Source organism: Bos taurus, chromosome 14 (genome assembly GCF_002263795.3).
Source record: "Bos taurus isolate L1 Dominette 01449 registration number 42190680 breed Hereford chromosome 14, ARS-UCD2.0, whole genome shotgun sequence".
Taxonomy (NCBI): domain Eukaryota; kingdom Metazoa; phylum Chordata; class Mammalia; order Artiodactyla; family Bovidae; genus Bos; species Bos taurus.
The window spans coordinates 75,990,103-76,008,365 of record NC_037341.1 but is presented as its reverse complement, the minus strand read 5'-3'; the positions used below and the strand labels follow the sequence as shown (position 1 = coordinate 76,008,365).

At 38.3% G+C, this 18,263-nt stretch overlaps 1 protein-coding gene across 1 annotated transcript in view; it reads right to left on the bottom strand.

Annotated features, from left to right (window-relative positions):
• Positions 1-18,263, bottom strand: part of CNGB3 (cyclic nucleotide gated channel subunit beta 3) — a 189,631-nt gene that overhangs the window by 95,660 nt on the left and 75,708 nt on the right. The gene's annotated exons all lie outside the window — the stretch shown is intronic.

Here is an 18,263-nt window from a genome sequence, read left to right as displayed (position 1 = left end):
AGTAGAAAACTAATATATCTAGCATGCTTTAATAAACTTCCCTTCTAAGAAGACATACAAAATAAAGCATACAGTAAGTCCCCTGCATAAAAACGAGTTCTACTCTTATTTCTTTTTGTTCTTTCTCTGAGCCTCCAATTTCATCAGGCCTTCTTTAGTAAGCTTCTTGTATTGCACAGCAAGGTGTTCAGTGAAGTCGTCCTCTTGCAGACCTCGCTCCAGCTTCTCAGTGAAGGTCATTAAGTTGCTGAAGACCTCTTTGGACTCCTCATCCACCTTCTTAAATCCACGATAGCTGTGAACAAACTGTAGACAAAGGTTCTCCCAAATACCATTCTTGGTGACAGCTGTAACCTCGTGCCAAGCATAATCAGTGTTTTCATGGTCTTGTAGACCAGAATACTGGAGTGGGTTGCCATGCCCTCCTCTAGGGAGTCTTCCCAACCTGGGGATCAAACCCAGGTCTCCTGCATTGCATGTGGATTCTTTACTGTCTGAGCCACCAGAGAAGCCCTGTAGTTTTATGGTCCTTCCAATGTTGTCACAAGGTTTTCCTGATTCATTCCTTGTCTTCACTGCCTGACAAAGTGTGATGTAAATAATATTTCTTGAAAGTCACTATAATTCTCTGGCCCATAGGTTGGATGAATGACCTAGGTGCTATGTTGATCCTAGGATGAAAGTTGTCCATGAATTGGGAGTTGGTGGTGGTGACCCAAGCATTGTCAAGCAGCAAAAGCATGTTGAATGGGATGTCCTTCTCTGAGCAATATTTCTCCACGTCCAGGATAAAGTGGTGGAAAAAACCAGTTCTGGAAAATTGCCTGTGAGACTCAAGCTTTGGGGTTACAGTACTCTTCCACACAATAGGAAGAGAGTCCATGGCTATGTTTATAAAGGCTCTTGTGTTAGGGAGTGTTTAACAGGATTCCTATGTGCTGTTTCTCACAAGTCCTTTGTTTCTTTTTAAGCGGAACAGCAGGCTGCTCCCAGGAACTGAGGTCATTGTGTGAGACAGGCCTGAATCTCCTTTAGTAAACATTCTCTTTACGACAAACTCAATTAATCAAGACCCTTTTTACAAATATAATAAATAAGGGGGATTGTCAGGAACATTTAACAGGAGGAGTCCTGCGTGCTGCTGTCTGTTTCTCAAGGATTCTCTGTTCCTTATCAGTTCCTATTCCAAGAATGAGTAAAGCTGCATGCAGTTCTCAGGACTGAGGTCACGGGATGAGACATGCAGTGACTCTTTTCAGCGTCAGCGACCTTGTATGTGTTAGACTATCCATACTGTGGCTATTGATAAAATTTCATCCTGTGAAATAGCTGAGTAATCATCTTACTAAAGATATATAAGCCTGCATTTCTGCTAATAAGGCACCTTTGCGCCATCAGAGCTTGGGTCCCCATGTCTTTCTTTCTTTCTGTCTTTCTCTCTCCTCGGCTAATTCTCTGGAATGCAGAAACCCGTCTAGCTCACTCTCCTGCCCAGGCTTCTAAGACTCTCTTGAGAAGGTGCCCCGTGCCTTCACCCCCACCTCGAGAGGGCGCCCGGTGCCTTCGTGAGAGACTCGAGTCTTATGTCAAGGACTTTATTGGTTCTCTGCGTAAACCAGGGTGTATCATCCTCTTTCTCTCTTTCATTTTTGTTATGGTCACCTCCGGACCGCCAGGTCCTGGTTCATTAAAGGACACCAACACTCTTGAATTCTTAGAATGATTAAGAGAGATTTCAGCTTCATATCACCAGAAGCATTGCCACCAAACAAGAGTTAGCCTGTCCTTTGCTGCTTCGTAGCCCGACATCACTTTTCCTCCTTACTGATGCAACTTCAGTCTGGCACCCTCTTTAGTACAGTCCTGTCTCATTCACATTAACATCCCGATGGGACAAATATGTGCCTTCATAAATAATTTCTCAAAACACTTCAGGAAATTTCCAGCTACCGTATCTGCATTTGTTGCCTTGCCACTTACTTTAACATTGTAAAGGTTGGCTCTAGCCTTGAACTGATGAAATCATACACGGCTGGCATTAAAATGTGTGCCATCTGATTCTTCACCACGTTTCTTCTTCAAGTCTTCATAAAGGCTTTCAGCTCTCTCTTGAGGCAGCATTAAGCTGAGTGGGGCTCGACACTGATCCTGATCCTGCATCTACACGCCGAGAAGTTTCTCCACCTCCTCCATCACTCTTCCTTGCTTCTTCGATTTTATTGTTGACGCCATCAGCACAGCAGACTTCACATGTTCCATGAGTTCATCCTTCTTCTTTAGAACCATGTTGATGGGTGAACAATTCATGTTGTAAGAACAAGTGGCGTCTGCCATACCGTATCTGCATTTGTTGCCTTGCCACTTACTTTAACATTGTAAAGGTTGGCTCTAGCCTTGAACTGATGAAATCATACACGGCTGGCATTAAAATGTGTGCCATCTGATTCTTCACCACGTTTCTTCTTCAAGTCTTCATAAAGGCTTTCAGCTCTCTCTTGAGGCAGCATTAAGCTGAGTGGGGCTCGACACTGATCCTGATCCTGCATCTACACGCCGAGAAGTTTCTCCACCTCCTCCATCACTCTTCCTTGCTTCTTCGATTTTATTGTTGACGCCATCAGCACAGCAGACTTCACATGTTCCATGAGTTCATCCTTCTTCTTTAGAACCATGTTGATGGGTGAACAATTCATGTTGTAAGAACAAGTGGCGTCTGCCATCTTTTCGCCTCTCTCTACTCTCTCAGTTATTTTCTTTTTGTTTCCATTGTTGCCGCTCGGCACTTCTCAGCAGTTACAGCTAAATCACCGCTGCTCTTACACTTGCTTCTGGACACCTTGGGCTTGAAATGAAGACACTGTACACTGTGCAGTACACAGTGCTGCACAACAAATCGCACAAAAGTACAACCGCCCCTGGAGGATGCGTGCACGTGACAATGTACGTCAGACGTGTGAATAGCTTACACTACTGGGCGTGTGAACACGTGTGTGCATCTTTGAAATTGTGCGGCTTGAAGGCTTGTATGGAGTGGACTTACTTTATAAACTAGTATATTTTATAATGATCTGAGTTTCCTCATAGTTTATCCTCAAAGCTCTAACTCACTCTTGACCCTCCTGAGTCTAACACTGGGTCTACATAGACCCACATAAGTTCCAGCCATTCTCACCTTCTCACATCCATATCTGCCTTTTCCGTCTCCCTTCCAAATGGGAACCCATGGGGTTCACAGTGGAACTGGGTAACCTGTGCATTCTATTTAAAGAGGACTCTAGCGTGAGCCCCTCTCCACTAATATCCATTTTCCACCAGGTCCACAAATAAATCATATCTAACTGTTTACAAATTCCCTAACCATTGATGTCTTTCTCCCCTTACAATTATCATAGTATAATTTGCACCTCTTTCAAATGTCTAAAGTCCTGCTTCAGCATCAAGATTCTTCAGGTGTGTCTGTGTCCCATTAAGACCTTTATAAACCATTCAAGGATGGAGCAGCAGTGGAAGAAAATCTGATATACGATATAGAAATAGGAGGGCATTCAGTCCACAAAACCAAGAAAAAATTTTTATTTTCTGATGAAAACTTGTTGCCATTTATATCATGTCATAAATTTCTGCTTAAAATCTTAGTATACCTAGAAGCTTATTCATTCATCAAACAGTTATTGAGTTTCTACTTTTCGTACTGGAAATAGAAAGATATGTTGAACAGACACTAGCCATTTGGATGTTCACAGTTTAATGGGGGAAGCAAGGATGTAAATAAGTAGCTAATTAGAAGTAATAAACATACATAGAGAATGCTATGCTCACACTGAACTTGGCCTGGGGATCAGAGTGGCCCCATAGGGAGAGCATCACAAGTCTGGAAGGGTTAGAATGTCTTTGACAGAAAAATGAAATGAGGCCCCTCCTGGCCTTGAGAACAACATGTTAAAAAATGTGAAATAAATATGATACGTTGAACAAGTGTTTTGGTGTGACTGGAAGGCAATGTGTACATGTAAGGGGCCAGGTGGTGGGGTGGCAGGAGAGGTAGTGGTTAGGTCTGAAAAGGTGAGTGGGGTCAGGTTATGATGGTTCCTGTTTAATCTGCTTGCGGGTTTAAACACTGACCTCTAGGTTAATGGGAACCAATGGAGAATATTACGCAAATGAGGTGTATGAGCTGATAGACGTTTTGGAAAGGTAGCAATAACGGGAGGATTGAAGAGGAGCAGTGTAAATGCATACAGGCAAGGAAGGAAGCTAATAGGTTAGGTTAGAATTGATGAAGGGAAAATGGACTAAAGAAGTATTGTAGAGGCAGAAATCAAAGAATTTGAACTTTCTGGATCTTTTGGATAAACCCAAATAAAGAATCAAGTCTAATTTCTCAGTTTTTATTGTGAGAGACTAAATTCACAAAGATTACTATTACAGGAGACCAGATTTAAGAAAACATTAATAAAAATTTGAATTCAGAAAGAGATGCTTGTTTGTAGTGGGTATATGAAAAAATGAATTGTGTCTATAAGTATATGTGTGTGTGTTCAATTCATGGTGTTTGTAGGACTTTGTGTGATAGGACCTTGCTTGGGACACTCAGGAAGCATTCAGGAATATAACTCTTACAACAAGATCTTGATGATCTAGTGTATCTGGGATTTTTGAAGCTATGTTTGTTTTTGATAGTATCATAAACTGACAGTTTCAAGATCAGGAACTGTATGTCTTCTTTAGATTTTGCAAGATCTAGGACAAGGTGTATTTTAAATACATGTTTGTTGAATAAATAAACCCACTACTTTCAACCTTTTTCTTTGACCTTATTTGATGTACTTCAATGCATTAAAAAAAATCCATAAAAAGTAAGGTTGAGGCTTGGTGGATTACTGACTGTAAAGTCAGGTGTTCAAACTGTCAAAATGTCTAATACAAGCACTAAGACTTAAAGAGAATGCTTTTCTTTTCCTGAATTATCTATGTCTTATTTGATTGTATAATTGGCCCTTAATCGCACCAGTTTGTACTGTGCAAACATATCTCACAGTTACATGTTTAAAATTGTATTATAAAGCATGTCACTATTTCTAATCCATAGCTATATTTCACATACTCTGTATTTTTCTTTTTGTGTTAGCTGAACATCAATATGCTAATCTATTCCACCTTTTCTGTTTTTTTCCAGCTTTTTTCCACAGTAATCCTTGCCTATCTTCTTCTCCACCAATGTATATACAGAAGTTATAAATGTATTTCTCCTTAGATAATTTGGTGAATGAATGAAAAAATGGAGATGAAGAAACAATATTCCATAAAATAAACAAAAAATTGTATGGAAGTATGAGGGAACCAATGAAATATGCTTTTATAACAAAGGTTCTTTTGAGTTATACTTGATAATTCTAGTTCATATTGTATATTTTTAAAAGAATTATTCCTCATAACTCCTTGGTGAAGAATTTAGGAAACAGTAAATATATTTTATAAATTTTGATAAACAAACATGAGAGTAAAGTTTTATTGATAGTCATCTCTGATTGACATGGTTAAGCATTTTAGATTTTGTGTGAGAATTGGACTATAAAGAAAGCTGAGTCACAAAGAATTGATGCTTTTGAACTGTGGTTTTGGAGAAGACTCTTGAGAGTCCCTTGGACTGTAAGGAGATCCAACCAGTCAATCCTAAAGGAAATTAGTCCTGGGTGTTCATTGGAAGGACTGAGGCTGAAGCTGAAACTCCAATCCATTGGCCACCTGATACGAAGAACTGATGCATTGGAAAATATCCTGATGGTGGGAAATATTGAAGGTAGGAGGAGAAGGGGATGACAGAGGATGAGATGGTTGGATGGCATCAGCGGCTTGATGGACAAGAGTTTGAGCAAGCTCCGGGAATTGGTGATGAACAGGGAAGCCTGGAGTGGTGCAGTCCATGGGGTTGAAAAGAGTCAGACATGACTGAGCAACTGCACTGAACTGAACTGAATATGTACTTATGGAGGAATAAAGAATTAGTTATTGTTAAAATACAATTTATTTCTCTTTTTGATAAGGGTTCAGAGGAAACTCATTTCTAAAATCAATTGATAGCAAATAAGAGAATTATAACAGTATTCCTTACTTCCTAAATTCAATCAGATAGAGGCAAAAAAATTACATAATTAACAATTGTCCCTGTGTTTGGGATTGAAAAAATTTTTACACTCCAGGACAATGTATCATAGTAGTATTGGGATGGGTTAGAAACAGGCTTTTTTTTGGCAACTGAGAGAAAAGCCAATGTGAGAGGAAAGGTAGGAAAGAAAAACTCATCTGCAAGTGGCTTAGGAATACCAGTTTCACGAAAGAGTATGTATGTAAATTATAGATTTTGAACTTGATTATTTATAAACCATTGGTGTTTATAGGGCTCTAGGAAAGTTTTCATGTGCACCCTGTGATACATATACTGTAGTTCAAGATTGTAGCTTTAGCATAACACAAACGGATGGCAAATTTTGATGGGGCAAAATGAATAGATAGTAATCAGGGATGAGTCTACAGAGGAGGAGGAATGATACTTTAATGACGTAAAGGGAAGATACTCAAAAGCCTGAGGAAAGATGTATTAGTTGTTGCCTTGTTGAGGACAATAAAGCCTCAAACATTTTAATATAGGATCTCCAATCACCTGTAATTTAGTTTGAAAGGTCAGTTGAGACCACTGAAGAACCATAACAGAATTATAAACAGAAGAGGGACATTATTAGCTATGTTTTAGAAAGTTATTGTAAAAAGAAAGATAGTAATTAATTGTGATGAGGAAAAAGTATGATTTGAAGAGGGAAGAGAGTTGAGTTAAAATCTGTGGATTAGTGTAACAGTAGGAAATGTCAAATTTGGTGAACATAAGACATGGATAATGTTCTGCCAAAATTCATGTCCATCCAGAGCCTCAGAATGTGACTGTACTTGGAAACAGAGTCTTTGCAGATGTAACTGTTTACAATGAGGTCACACTGGAGTAGAGTGGGCTCTTAATCTAATGACGGGAGTCCTCCCTATAAGAATGCCAAGTGAAAACATGGAAGAAACACATGGAGAAAGACATGTGACCATAGGGGCAGAGGCTGGGGTGATGTGTCTACAGTCCAAGAAGCACCAAGGATTGCTGGCAATGACCAAAAGCCAGGAGAAAACCGTGCAACAGATTCTCCCTCAGAATTTCCCGAAGGGCCAACCTTGCCAATAGCTTGATTTCAGACTTTTAGTCTTCAGCACTGAGAGAGTAAATTCCTGTTGCTTGAACCCACTCAGTTTGTGGAAATTCATTATGGCAGCCTTAGGAAACTAATAGAATTAGCAAAGTAGGTAATTGTGATACCACATGGACAACTCAGATGGAGATATAAAATGTTGCAAGATAAATTGAAATATATTAAATTTAGCATATGGTAAACTTGAGGTGTGAATGAATAATCAAGATCTTTTAAAATACAGTCAATATTTCAGGCAGTTGAAAATTTGGATCTGGAAGTCAGTTGGGGGCTGAACGGAGAATCACCTCTCTAGAGGAAATGGTGCAAATTATATAGAACAACATAAGACTGGGAGGTCACAATCTTGGAATTTGCTGATGTTTAAGGAGTAGCATAAGTAAAGGAACTGAGAAGCAACAATTAGGGGGAACTGAAAGGAAAATGTTACAAAAGTTGGGGAAGCCGAGAGTTTGAAAAAGGAAGTCAGTGCTATACCCAAAGCAAGATGGGGACTAGACTAAGGAGGACTCTATATATTTAGCAAGTAAGATTTCATAGGTGATTTTTAAGAAAATTGATTGGGGAAAAAAATGTAATGTGATCAAATTTTGTCATTTTTATCCTCTATTGTCTCAAGTATTTTGTAAAATCAGTACTTAGAATCGACCTTTGTTCTCTAAATAATACTTTAGATTTCCATTCATTAGTTCCTAAATTCATTTAAATGTAGTGTTTATTTCCTATAATAAAATCTTCTTGAATGATTTTTGGCTTTCTTTTGCAAACTTTGCTAGATTCTTCTTAATGCTTAATTAAATGACAACTCATTTAAGAAATTCCAGTTGGTTAAAGTCTTTAAAACCTATGATTTCTGTCTTGAGTAACAGACAGGAATTAGCTAATAAATTTTAGGAAAGGTGTGGTCAAAATGGAGGAGTAATAGTCCCTGAATTCACCTAAATTACAACTATTTATGAGCAACTATCTAACAGAGAAACTCCCTATGAGAAAAACAGGAAGACTAGCAGAAAATAATTTTACAGCTAAAGATATAAAGAAGGAACCACAAGAAGATGCGCGGGTGAAAAGGAGACATGAAACAGTCAGGACCCACATCCCTCCATCTGTGACCCACAATCACAGAGGTCCTTCCTGAGAACTGAGGGATCTCAGCCCCAAATTGGGCTCCTTAGACTGGGGGTCTTGCATTGGGGAGATGAGCCCTAGAGCGTCCAGCTTTGAAAATCAGTGGGGCTTCTGTGTGGGAGAGCCAGAAGACTGTGGAAACAGTGTCTGTTCCAAAAGGGTGTATGTAAAATCTCACACTCTGTAAGTCTTAGCACAAAGGCAATGGTTTTAGAGAAGCCTGGATCGGATCCCCTTGCTCATCTTGAAAAGCCTCCTGAAGAGGCAGGAGGCAACGGGGACTCCCTCTAGGGTTGGAGATGCTGGCTGCAGCTGTTTTGGGCAGCTTGTTTCACTGTGTGGACACTGGTGCTGGACAGTGCCATTTAGGAACCCTCTCTTTAGCCTATTAGAACTTCAGGCTTACCTGCCTATCTACCAGTGGACTGACACCACATCCGCTGTCCTCTATCCTGTACAGCCAGCCATGAAGGGCTGTGACCATTGGCAGACTGGTATCAGTGTTGTGGCCCCTTGAACCTCAGTCTTGGGGGCCAGGCATTTGGGACCCAGCCTCACCCACCACTGGGCCACAGTCACTGCATGAGGCAGGCCCTTGCAGGCAAGTGGGCTGGGAAAAGCCTTGCTTACCAGCATGCCCACAGAAGTCAGGCCTACCGTAACAGAGGAGGGTTCCCAGATTATATAGGAGTACCCCGAGAGCATACATCTGGTGGCCACAGCAGTATGATCCTAGAAATCAACTATAATTTTTTTTCAACTACAGTTTTTTAAAAATACAAAACACACAAACATGTGTAGCCAAAACAATATGCTACAAAACACTAAAAATATCAAAGGGGGGAAAAAAACCTGAAGACAAATGGAAGTGGAAACACAACATTTCAAAATCAATGAGAGACAGCAGAAACAGTTCTAAGAGACAAGTGGGTAATGATACAGACCTACCTCAAACAGCAAGAAAAATCTCAAGTACTCTATCCCCGAACCTGAAAACTAGGAAACAAACAAACAAGCAAACACATCTCAAAGTTAGAAGGAAGGAAATAATAAAGATCAGAACAGAAATGAATGAAATAGGGGAGTCTCTCTCCCCACCCACCAGGAAAAACCGATACAAGAGATCAATGAAGCTGAGAGCTATTTCTTTGAAAAGATACACAAAATTGACAAACCTTTAACCAGACTCATCAAGACATAAAGAGAAAGAACCCAAATAAATAAAATTAGAAATGAAAGAAGTTGTCTCTGGCACTACAGAAATACAAAGAATTATGAGTCTACCATGAAAAGTTATACACCAATAAAATGGACTATATGGATGAAATGGATAAATTCCTAGAAATGTAGTTTTCTAATACTGAATCAAGAAGAAATAGGTACTATGAACAGACCAATTATCAATAATGAAAGTGAATAAATACTACTACCAATAATAATTTAAAAAAAACTCCCAACAAACAAAAGTCCAGGACAAGATGGCTTCACAGGTGAATTTTACCAATTGTTTGAAGAAAACTACCACTTATGCTTTCCAGCTATTCAAAAAATTGAACAAGAAGGAATGCTTCCAAACTCGTTCAATGAGATCAGCATTATTCTGTTACAAAGACCAGACAAAAACATCAAAAAAGATTACAGGCTTATATCCTTAATAAACATAAATGCAAAGATTCTCAACTAAGTATCAGCAAACTGAATTCAATAATACATTAAAAGGATCATGCACCGCGATCAAAAGGAATTTATTCCAGGGATGCAAGAGTGATTCAATATCTGCAAATTGACCATGTTAACAAATTGAAGAACAAATAGCATGATCATTTGGATATATGCAGAAAAAGCTTTTGACAAAATTCAATATTCATTTATGGCAAAACTCTCAACAAAGTGGGTAAAGAAGGAATATCTCAACATGATAAGGGCTATATGTGACAAACCCACTGTCAGCATCATACTCAATTGTGACAGCTGAAAACCTTTACTATAAGTTCAGGAACAAGAGAAGTGTGCCCTTGCCACTCTCATTCAACATAGTTTTGGAAGTCCTAGCCATAGCAATGAGACAAGAAATGAATTAAAAGTCTTCAAATTAAAAAAAAAAAAGTCTTCAAAGTTGAAAGGAAGAAGTAAACCTGTTGCTGTTTGAAAATGACATGTTAGTATATGTAGAAAATCTTTGACACTAGCAAAAAAGTGTTAGAACTAATAAATTCAGTAAAGGTGAAGGATACATAATTAATACAAAAATCTGTTGCATTTCTATATGCTAATAATGAACTATCAGAAATAAAAATTAAAAAAAAAATTCATTTATAATCGCATCCAGAAAAAAGCCATGAAAAAAATCTAATGGAGGCAAAAATTTTGTTCTCAAAATATCAATGTCAGTTTTCATAGAACTAGAAGAAATAATTTTAAAGTTTGTATGGAAACACAAATGATGTTGAAAAGTTAAAATAATCCTGGAAAAGAAAAATGTGAGTTTATCATGTTCCTTGATTTCAAACTTTATTGCAAAGCTAATGTAATAAAAACTTTATTCTTTTAAAATAATGTTAAAAACAATAAAAAACATATGGTACTGGCCAAAAACATACACATAGATCAATGGAACAAAATAAAGACCACAGAAATAAACCCTCATTTATATGGTCAATTAAGTATGATGACAGAAACAAGAATATACAATGGAGGGAGACAGCCTCTTCAGTAAATGCTATTGGGAAAACTGGATAGCTACATGCAAAAGTATCAACCTGGATTATTTTCTCACACCATATACACAAATAAACTCATAATGTATTAAAGAATTAAATGTAAGGCCTGAAACCACAAAACTCCATACATGTCATGTCCTTTGATGTTGGTATTAGCAATATTTTTGGATCTGTCTCCTCAGGCAAGGAAAACAAAAGCAAAAATAAATAGATGCAACTACATTAAACTATAAAGCTTTTGCATAGCAAAGGAAACTAGCAATGAAATACAAATTCGGCTTACTGAATGAGTGAATATATTTGCAAACAATATATCCAATAAGAGATTAATATCCAAACTGTAAAATGAAATTAGAGAACTCAACATTAAAAAAAAAAACCTGCTTAAAATTAGATATAGGATCTGAATAGAGATTTTTCCAAAGAAGATATCAGTCAGTTCAGCTCAGTCGCTCACTTGTATCCGACTATTTGCAACTCCATACAAATAGTCTGCAGAATGCTGGGCTTCCCTGTCCATCATCAACTCCCAGAGCTTGCGATGGCAGAATAGAAGGATGTGCTCATCTTCTTCTGAGAGAACTTTAAAATTGCAACTTGATACTGAACAACCATCGACAGGAGAATGTTGGATGCCACCAAAAAAGATACCCCACATCCAAGAGCAAAGGAGAAGCCCCAAGAAGATGGTAGGAGGGGTGAAATTGCATTTAGAATCAAACCCCATACACACCAGAGACACACAGAGGGCTCAGACAAAACTTTGTGCACACCAGGACCCAGAGGCTCCACATAGACTGAGCCAGACCTGCTTTTGAGTGTCTCCTGCAGAGGCACAGGTCAGCAGTGGACGGCTGCGGGGACAGGGGCTCTGGCTGCAGCAGACCTGGGACACGCCAGCATGTGGCATAGGCCCTCTTTGAAGAGGGTGCCATTAGCCCCACCATAGATTTGCTGAGCAGATACCCACAAACTGCAGAACAATTATACTACCAAAGAAATTCTCACACTGTTAAGAAAGTTCTAGGACCCACAACAGATTTCCCAACCTGGGGATTCGGCAAAGGGACTGAGAACCTCCAGGGAATTTGACTTTGGAGACCAGTAGGATTTGTTATAGAACTTCTGCAGGACTGGGGAAACAGACTCTTGGAGGGCACAAAGAAAACCTTGTGTGCACCAGGAGCCAGGAGAAAGGAGCAGTGTCCCCACTAGAGACTGACCCAGACTGGCCTGTGAGTGTCTGGGAGTCTCTGGCAGAGGTGTGGATTGACAGTGGCCTGCCACTGGGGTCAGGGGCACTGAATCCAGCAGTGTGGGCATAGTCCTTTTGAAGGAGGTCTCCATTATCCCGTTACCCCTACCGTAATTTGGCCTCAAGCCAAACACCAGGGAGGGAACACGACTCCCCCCATCAACAGAAAATTGGATTAAAGGTTTACTGAGCATGGCCCCACCCATCAGAACAAGACCCAGATTCCCCCACAGTCAGTCTCTTCCATCAGGAAGCTTCCACAAGCCTCTTATCCTTATCCATCAGAGGGCAGACAGACTGAAAACCACAAACACAGAAAACTAACCAAACTGATCACATGGATCACAGCCTTGTCTAACTCAATGAAACTATGAGCCAAGCTGTGTAGGGCCCCCCAAGACAGACGGATCACAGTGAAGAGTTCTGACAAAACGTGGCCCACGGGAGAAGGGAAATGGCAAACCACTTCAGTATTATTGCCTTGAGAACCCCATGAACAGTATGAAAGGCAAAAAGAAGCCATGGAGACGGCCAAAAGACTTGAAAATCTGCCCAAGGTTAGTAATCATCAGTGAACTCCTATCAAAACCACAATGAGATCTCACCTCACACACATCAGAATGGCTATTAAAAAGTCACAAGTGTTGGTAAGGATGTGGAGAAAGGGAACCCTTGAGACTGTTGGAGAAAGTGTAGATTGGCGCAGTCTCTATGGGAAACAGCATGGAGTTTTCTCAAAAAATTAAAAATAGAACTAAGGTATGATCCAGCAATTCCACTTCTGGGTATTTGTCCCCAAATATAAAACACTAATTGGAAAATGTATATGCACCCCAGTGTACACTGTAGCACTATTTACAGTAGCCAAGATATTGAAGCAACCGAAGTGTACACGGCAGACAAATGGATAAAGGAGATATTGTGTGTGTGTGTGGGGGTATAATATTATTCAGCCATAAAAATAAGTAAATATTAACATTTTTACAACATTGATGGATCTAGAAAGCTAAGCTTTAGTGAGATAAATCAGCTAGTAAAAGACAAATAATGTATGATCTCAATTATATGTGGAGTCTGAAAACAAACAAAACAAAAGTGTAACTGGCCCATAGAGATAACAAACGGGTGGTTGCCAGAGGAGAGAAGGTGGAGGTGAGTAACACTGATAAAAGGGATTAAGAGGTATAAAATTCTAGTTATAAAATAAATAACACACAAGATATAACATACGTCTTAATAAATATCAGTAATATTTAATAACTTTATTTGGGAACAGATGGTTACCAGATTTAGTGGTTATCATTTCATATCTTTTGAAAATGTCAAATCTCTGTGTAGTATACTTGAAAATAACATAATATCGTATATCAACTATATTTCAATACAAAGAATTTTATATTCTAATTTGGGAGGTTTGGGAGGGAGAGAGTAGCACGTCATTTTTCTAGTCTTGAGAGCAAAAAAACAGGCTTAAAATTCAACATTCAAGAAAGCTAACATCATGGCATCCAGCCCCATCACTTCATGGCAAATAGAAGGGGAAAATGTGAAAACAGTGACAGATTTTATGTTCTTGGTCTCCAAAATCGCCGTGGACCATGACACGCAGCCACACAATTAAAAGATGCTTGCTGCTTGGAAGGAAAGCTATGGTAAACCTAGACAGTGTGATAAAAAGAAAAGACATCATTTTGCTGACGAAGTTTCATATAGTCAGAACTATAGTTTTTCCAGTAGTCACGTGCAGATGTGAGAATTGGATAGTAAAAAAGGCTGAATGCGGAATAATTGATGCTTCTGTATTGTGGTGCTGGAGAAGACTCTTGAGAGCACTTGCACTACATCCTACATCAAACCAGTCAATCATAAAAGAAATCAACCTCGAATATTTATTGGAAGGATTGATGCTGAAGCTGAAGCTCCAACACTCTGGCCAACTGATACGAAGAGGCGACTCAATGGAAAAGACCCTGATGCTGGGAAAGAGTGAAAGAAAAAGGGGAAGAGGGTGACAGAGGATGAGATGGTTGGATGGCATCACCGACTCAATGGATATGAATTTGAGCCAACTTTTGGACATAGTGAAAGATAGGGAAGCCTAGCATGCTGCAGTCCATGGGGTCTCAAGGAGTTGGACATGACTTAGCAACTGAAAGATATTAATTAATGATAAATTCATAGAGCTGTCCTCTATGAATTTTACATCTGCAGAAAAGAAATCTGATTTGAATAAGTGAACATTTTTGTAGGATTAAATTTCTAAATAAAAATATTTGAAATTTACACACAATTCTGATTTTAAGCCATGTATCTTTTGCTGTATCCTAAAAACAAGTTGTAAGCAAAGTTGGGTCATTAAAATAAAGCTTAACCAATTCTCACTTTGCTGTCTTCTCACATTTACCTCTAAATACTGAGAAAATTTGAGTTGCTTGTCACATTTCACGTCTACATATGGTATTGTTTGTACACATTAATTTGTACATATGGTAGTGTACATATGGATATTATGATCCACAACTTCCTAACCTAAATTATTTTTGATCTGTGTAGAACAGCCTATGATGCATTTGTGGCTCCAAATCTTGTTTGCAAACCTATTCCAACAGTCTGCTCTCTAGATCTATTCTTCTGTTTACCTGTAAGTGCTAGAGACTGTGTACATAGCACTAACTTTTATTTTTAGTGAATCATGTTCTAATAGTCTATAAATACGGTGGTGCCTAACTTTGTTAGAACTTAAGTGACTAGTTAAGACTGAAGTCACAAAAGTGTTACAGAAATATTGCCACAGAGATTTAAAATTTGTAAGTCCCATATGTATACTAATATGCACAGATATCCACAAACACATCACTAGACATAAGAACAGCAACCCTTTCCAGATCTTAGCCCAGTTGGAAAGAGAATTTTTTAATAGCATATCAATATCAAAATTTATTAGTCTTTAATACTAATATATTTCATTGAATAAACATCTTAAATTCCCGAGTGAATTTCATGTTTGAGAGTAAAGTAAGGAACAGTCATGTTTTTATTATTTGTTTTATACAAATCCAACCTAAATGAATCAAAGAATACATTCACAAATGTTCCTGAAAATTGGTGTCTTGGGAAAGCTGAAGTGCATTTTGAGTGTCTCATTCATTTATTCTACAGATATTTTTGCACACTACTTTTCATCAGGAAAGACAGCATGTTCTACATTCACTTCGAAGATTATTTAGTTAATATCCCTCTCTTTCACTTTACACGTGCCCTTACATTTGTTCTTGCTTATCAGCTTCTTCTGAGTAAATTGCTGTTTTCTTTAAGAATCAATCTATTAAAATTGCTATTGACTGAATGCTGTTCCTCCAAATTCATATGTTGATATGATCATCCTTAATGTGACTATTTGGGAGATAAGATTTTAGAAAGGTAGCTGAAGTTAAATAGAGTCATAAGAGTGAGATCCTAATCCAACAGGATTTGTGTTCTTCTAAGAAGAGGAAGAGACACTGGAGAACTCTCTCTCTGATTGTTTACAGAAGAAAGACCATGGGAGGAGATTATGAGAAGGTAGCTGCCTACATGCCAGGAAAATGGTCTTAACAAATCAACCATGACAGCCCTCTGATCTGGACTCCTATCTTCCAGAACCATGAGAAAATTAAGTTTCAGTTGTTTAAGCTGCCCAGTCTGTGGTATTTTGCTATAACACTCTGAGCAGACTACTCCAGAATGACTGAATGTCTAGAAAAAAAAGGGCAGAGCTATTTTAAGAAGCAGATAAAAAAATTAGTTCAAGATAATAGACTGAATGCCATAAATCTCTAGAAATGACAAAAATGATGGTTAAGAAAATATACAGTGCTGGAAAACAGGAAATTTCTAGCTGGAAAATAGGAAATTTGAGAAGTTTCTTAATGAGAAGTCACATGGGTTCATATTATTTAATTTGCACAAATTGTGAAGTGCTTAGAATAGGCTACTGTTGTTACTATTAATGAAGAAAACTAATACCCAAAACACTCATAGGAAACATTTCTTGCAAAGTGAGAAGGATTCTGGAAATGCTCTACCCTTGAAGAGGGTAGATTCAAGTGCCATGGTCAATCATTAAGGTGATTACATGGGGTTAGTAAGTGAAGTAAGTTGACTTCTTTCTCACCAAATCTGCATGGAATGGATGAAAGCAGAAGCAATTGTCTCCAGGGTGGGGCGTAAGATTGGGAATTTGAGCTGGAAAAGCAGTGCTGTATCCCAGGTGGATGGCAAAAATCAGAGGGAGTTGGGGACTCTATGCCCAGACAATGAGTTAGTGTTATACCCTTCTTAGGAATTTTTAAAATTAATGTAGATCTCTTGGAGTAGGAATTGGCAACCCACCCCAATATTCTTGGCTGGGAAATCTCATGGACAGAGGAGCCTGGTGGGTTACAGTCCTTGGGATCACAAAGAGTCAGATATGACTTAGTGACTCAATAACAACAATTCAGTATAGTTTATTTACAATATTGTGTTAGTTTCAGGTATACAGAATAGTGATTCAGCTTTCTGGCTGATAAAATTTCAGATATTCCATTATAGGTCATTATAATATATTAGGTGTAATTAGCTGTGCTTTACCATAAAGCCTAGTTGCTTACTTATTTTTTCTTAGCAATGTTTTCCCCACAATCACTGTAGAAAGAAGACATTTAATGGAACAGAATCTATAGCAATGGCTTATCATGTGGTGGGATGAATTGAGAAGGTGGATTAAGTGAGGGTGTAGTGGGACAGATCTTTCCCAGGTGATGGCAATAAAGGGGAGTAATGTCTGCAGGGAAATTAAAAAAAAAACTATAAATAACTCAAAGTCAGTCCTTATATTGTCACTGTGTGCTGATAACAAATTATTCTGATGATAAAATACTTCCACTGCTAAGGTAGACCATGCCTATTATCCCTCTTTGTATACTACAAATCTACCTAAATTACAAAGAATTTCAGTACAAAGATAATCATACAAGACAAAGACTGTCAAACAATTGCGCAAAATGAGCACTATGAGAAGCATTAAAGAAAACAAACACCTGAGGAACTAAAATGAACAAAACAGACAACAATTTTTGTAAAAGATTAATGTCCTCATGGAGATAAGAGAGGGTATCTATTTTATGTTAGTCAGAATCTTTATTGTGAAAGAATCAATTAGAGACTTGGAGATAAAAAATTTTAATCATCCAGAAAGCAAAAAAGCAATAACAATAAAAACAAAAACAGATATGAGATTGATTAAATTTCAGGATGGACACAACTGAAGAGAGATTCAATAAGTTGAATAATTCTCCCAGAATATAACACAGAAAGACAGGAGATGTAAAAACATGCAAGACAAGGTAAGAGAGAACTGATGGCAAGAGAGGTGAAATAGACATGAAACATACAACTAGAAGTTCTGACATAAGTTAGGTAAGTCCCTGAAGCAGAGGATATAGAGAAAAATTAATAAACTATAGAGAAACTTTTTTTAGAGAGAGCAGAAGAAATGCACAAATCTTTAGATTTAAAAAGGTCACCAAATGTGAGTGAGGAGTAAAATTCAAACATAGCAAACTGTTTTAAATCTCAAAACATTAAGATAAAAGTCCTAAAAGTTTCCAGAGGTGGAAAAAATGTCTATAAATAAACATAAGATTGGCATGAGATTTCTCACTGATACTGCTGGATGCTGGAAATTTCTAGAAATTACTAGAAGACTTAGACATTTCTGCTGCTGCTGCTGCTTGAAAAGTGAAAGTGAAGTCACTCAGTTGTGTCCGACTCTTCACAACCTCATGGATTGCAGCCTACCAGGCTCCTCTGTCCATGGGATTTTCCAAGCAAGAGTACTGGAGCGGGGTGCCATTGCCTTCTCCTTAGTCTGTTGCTGCTTAGTCACTCAGT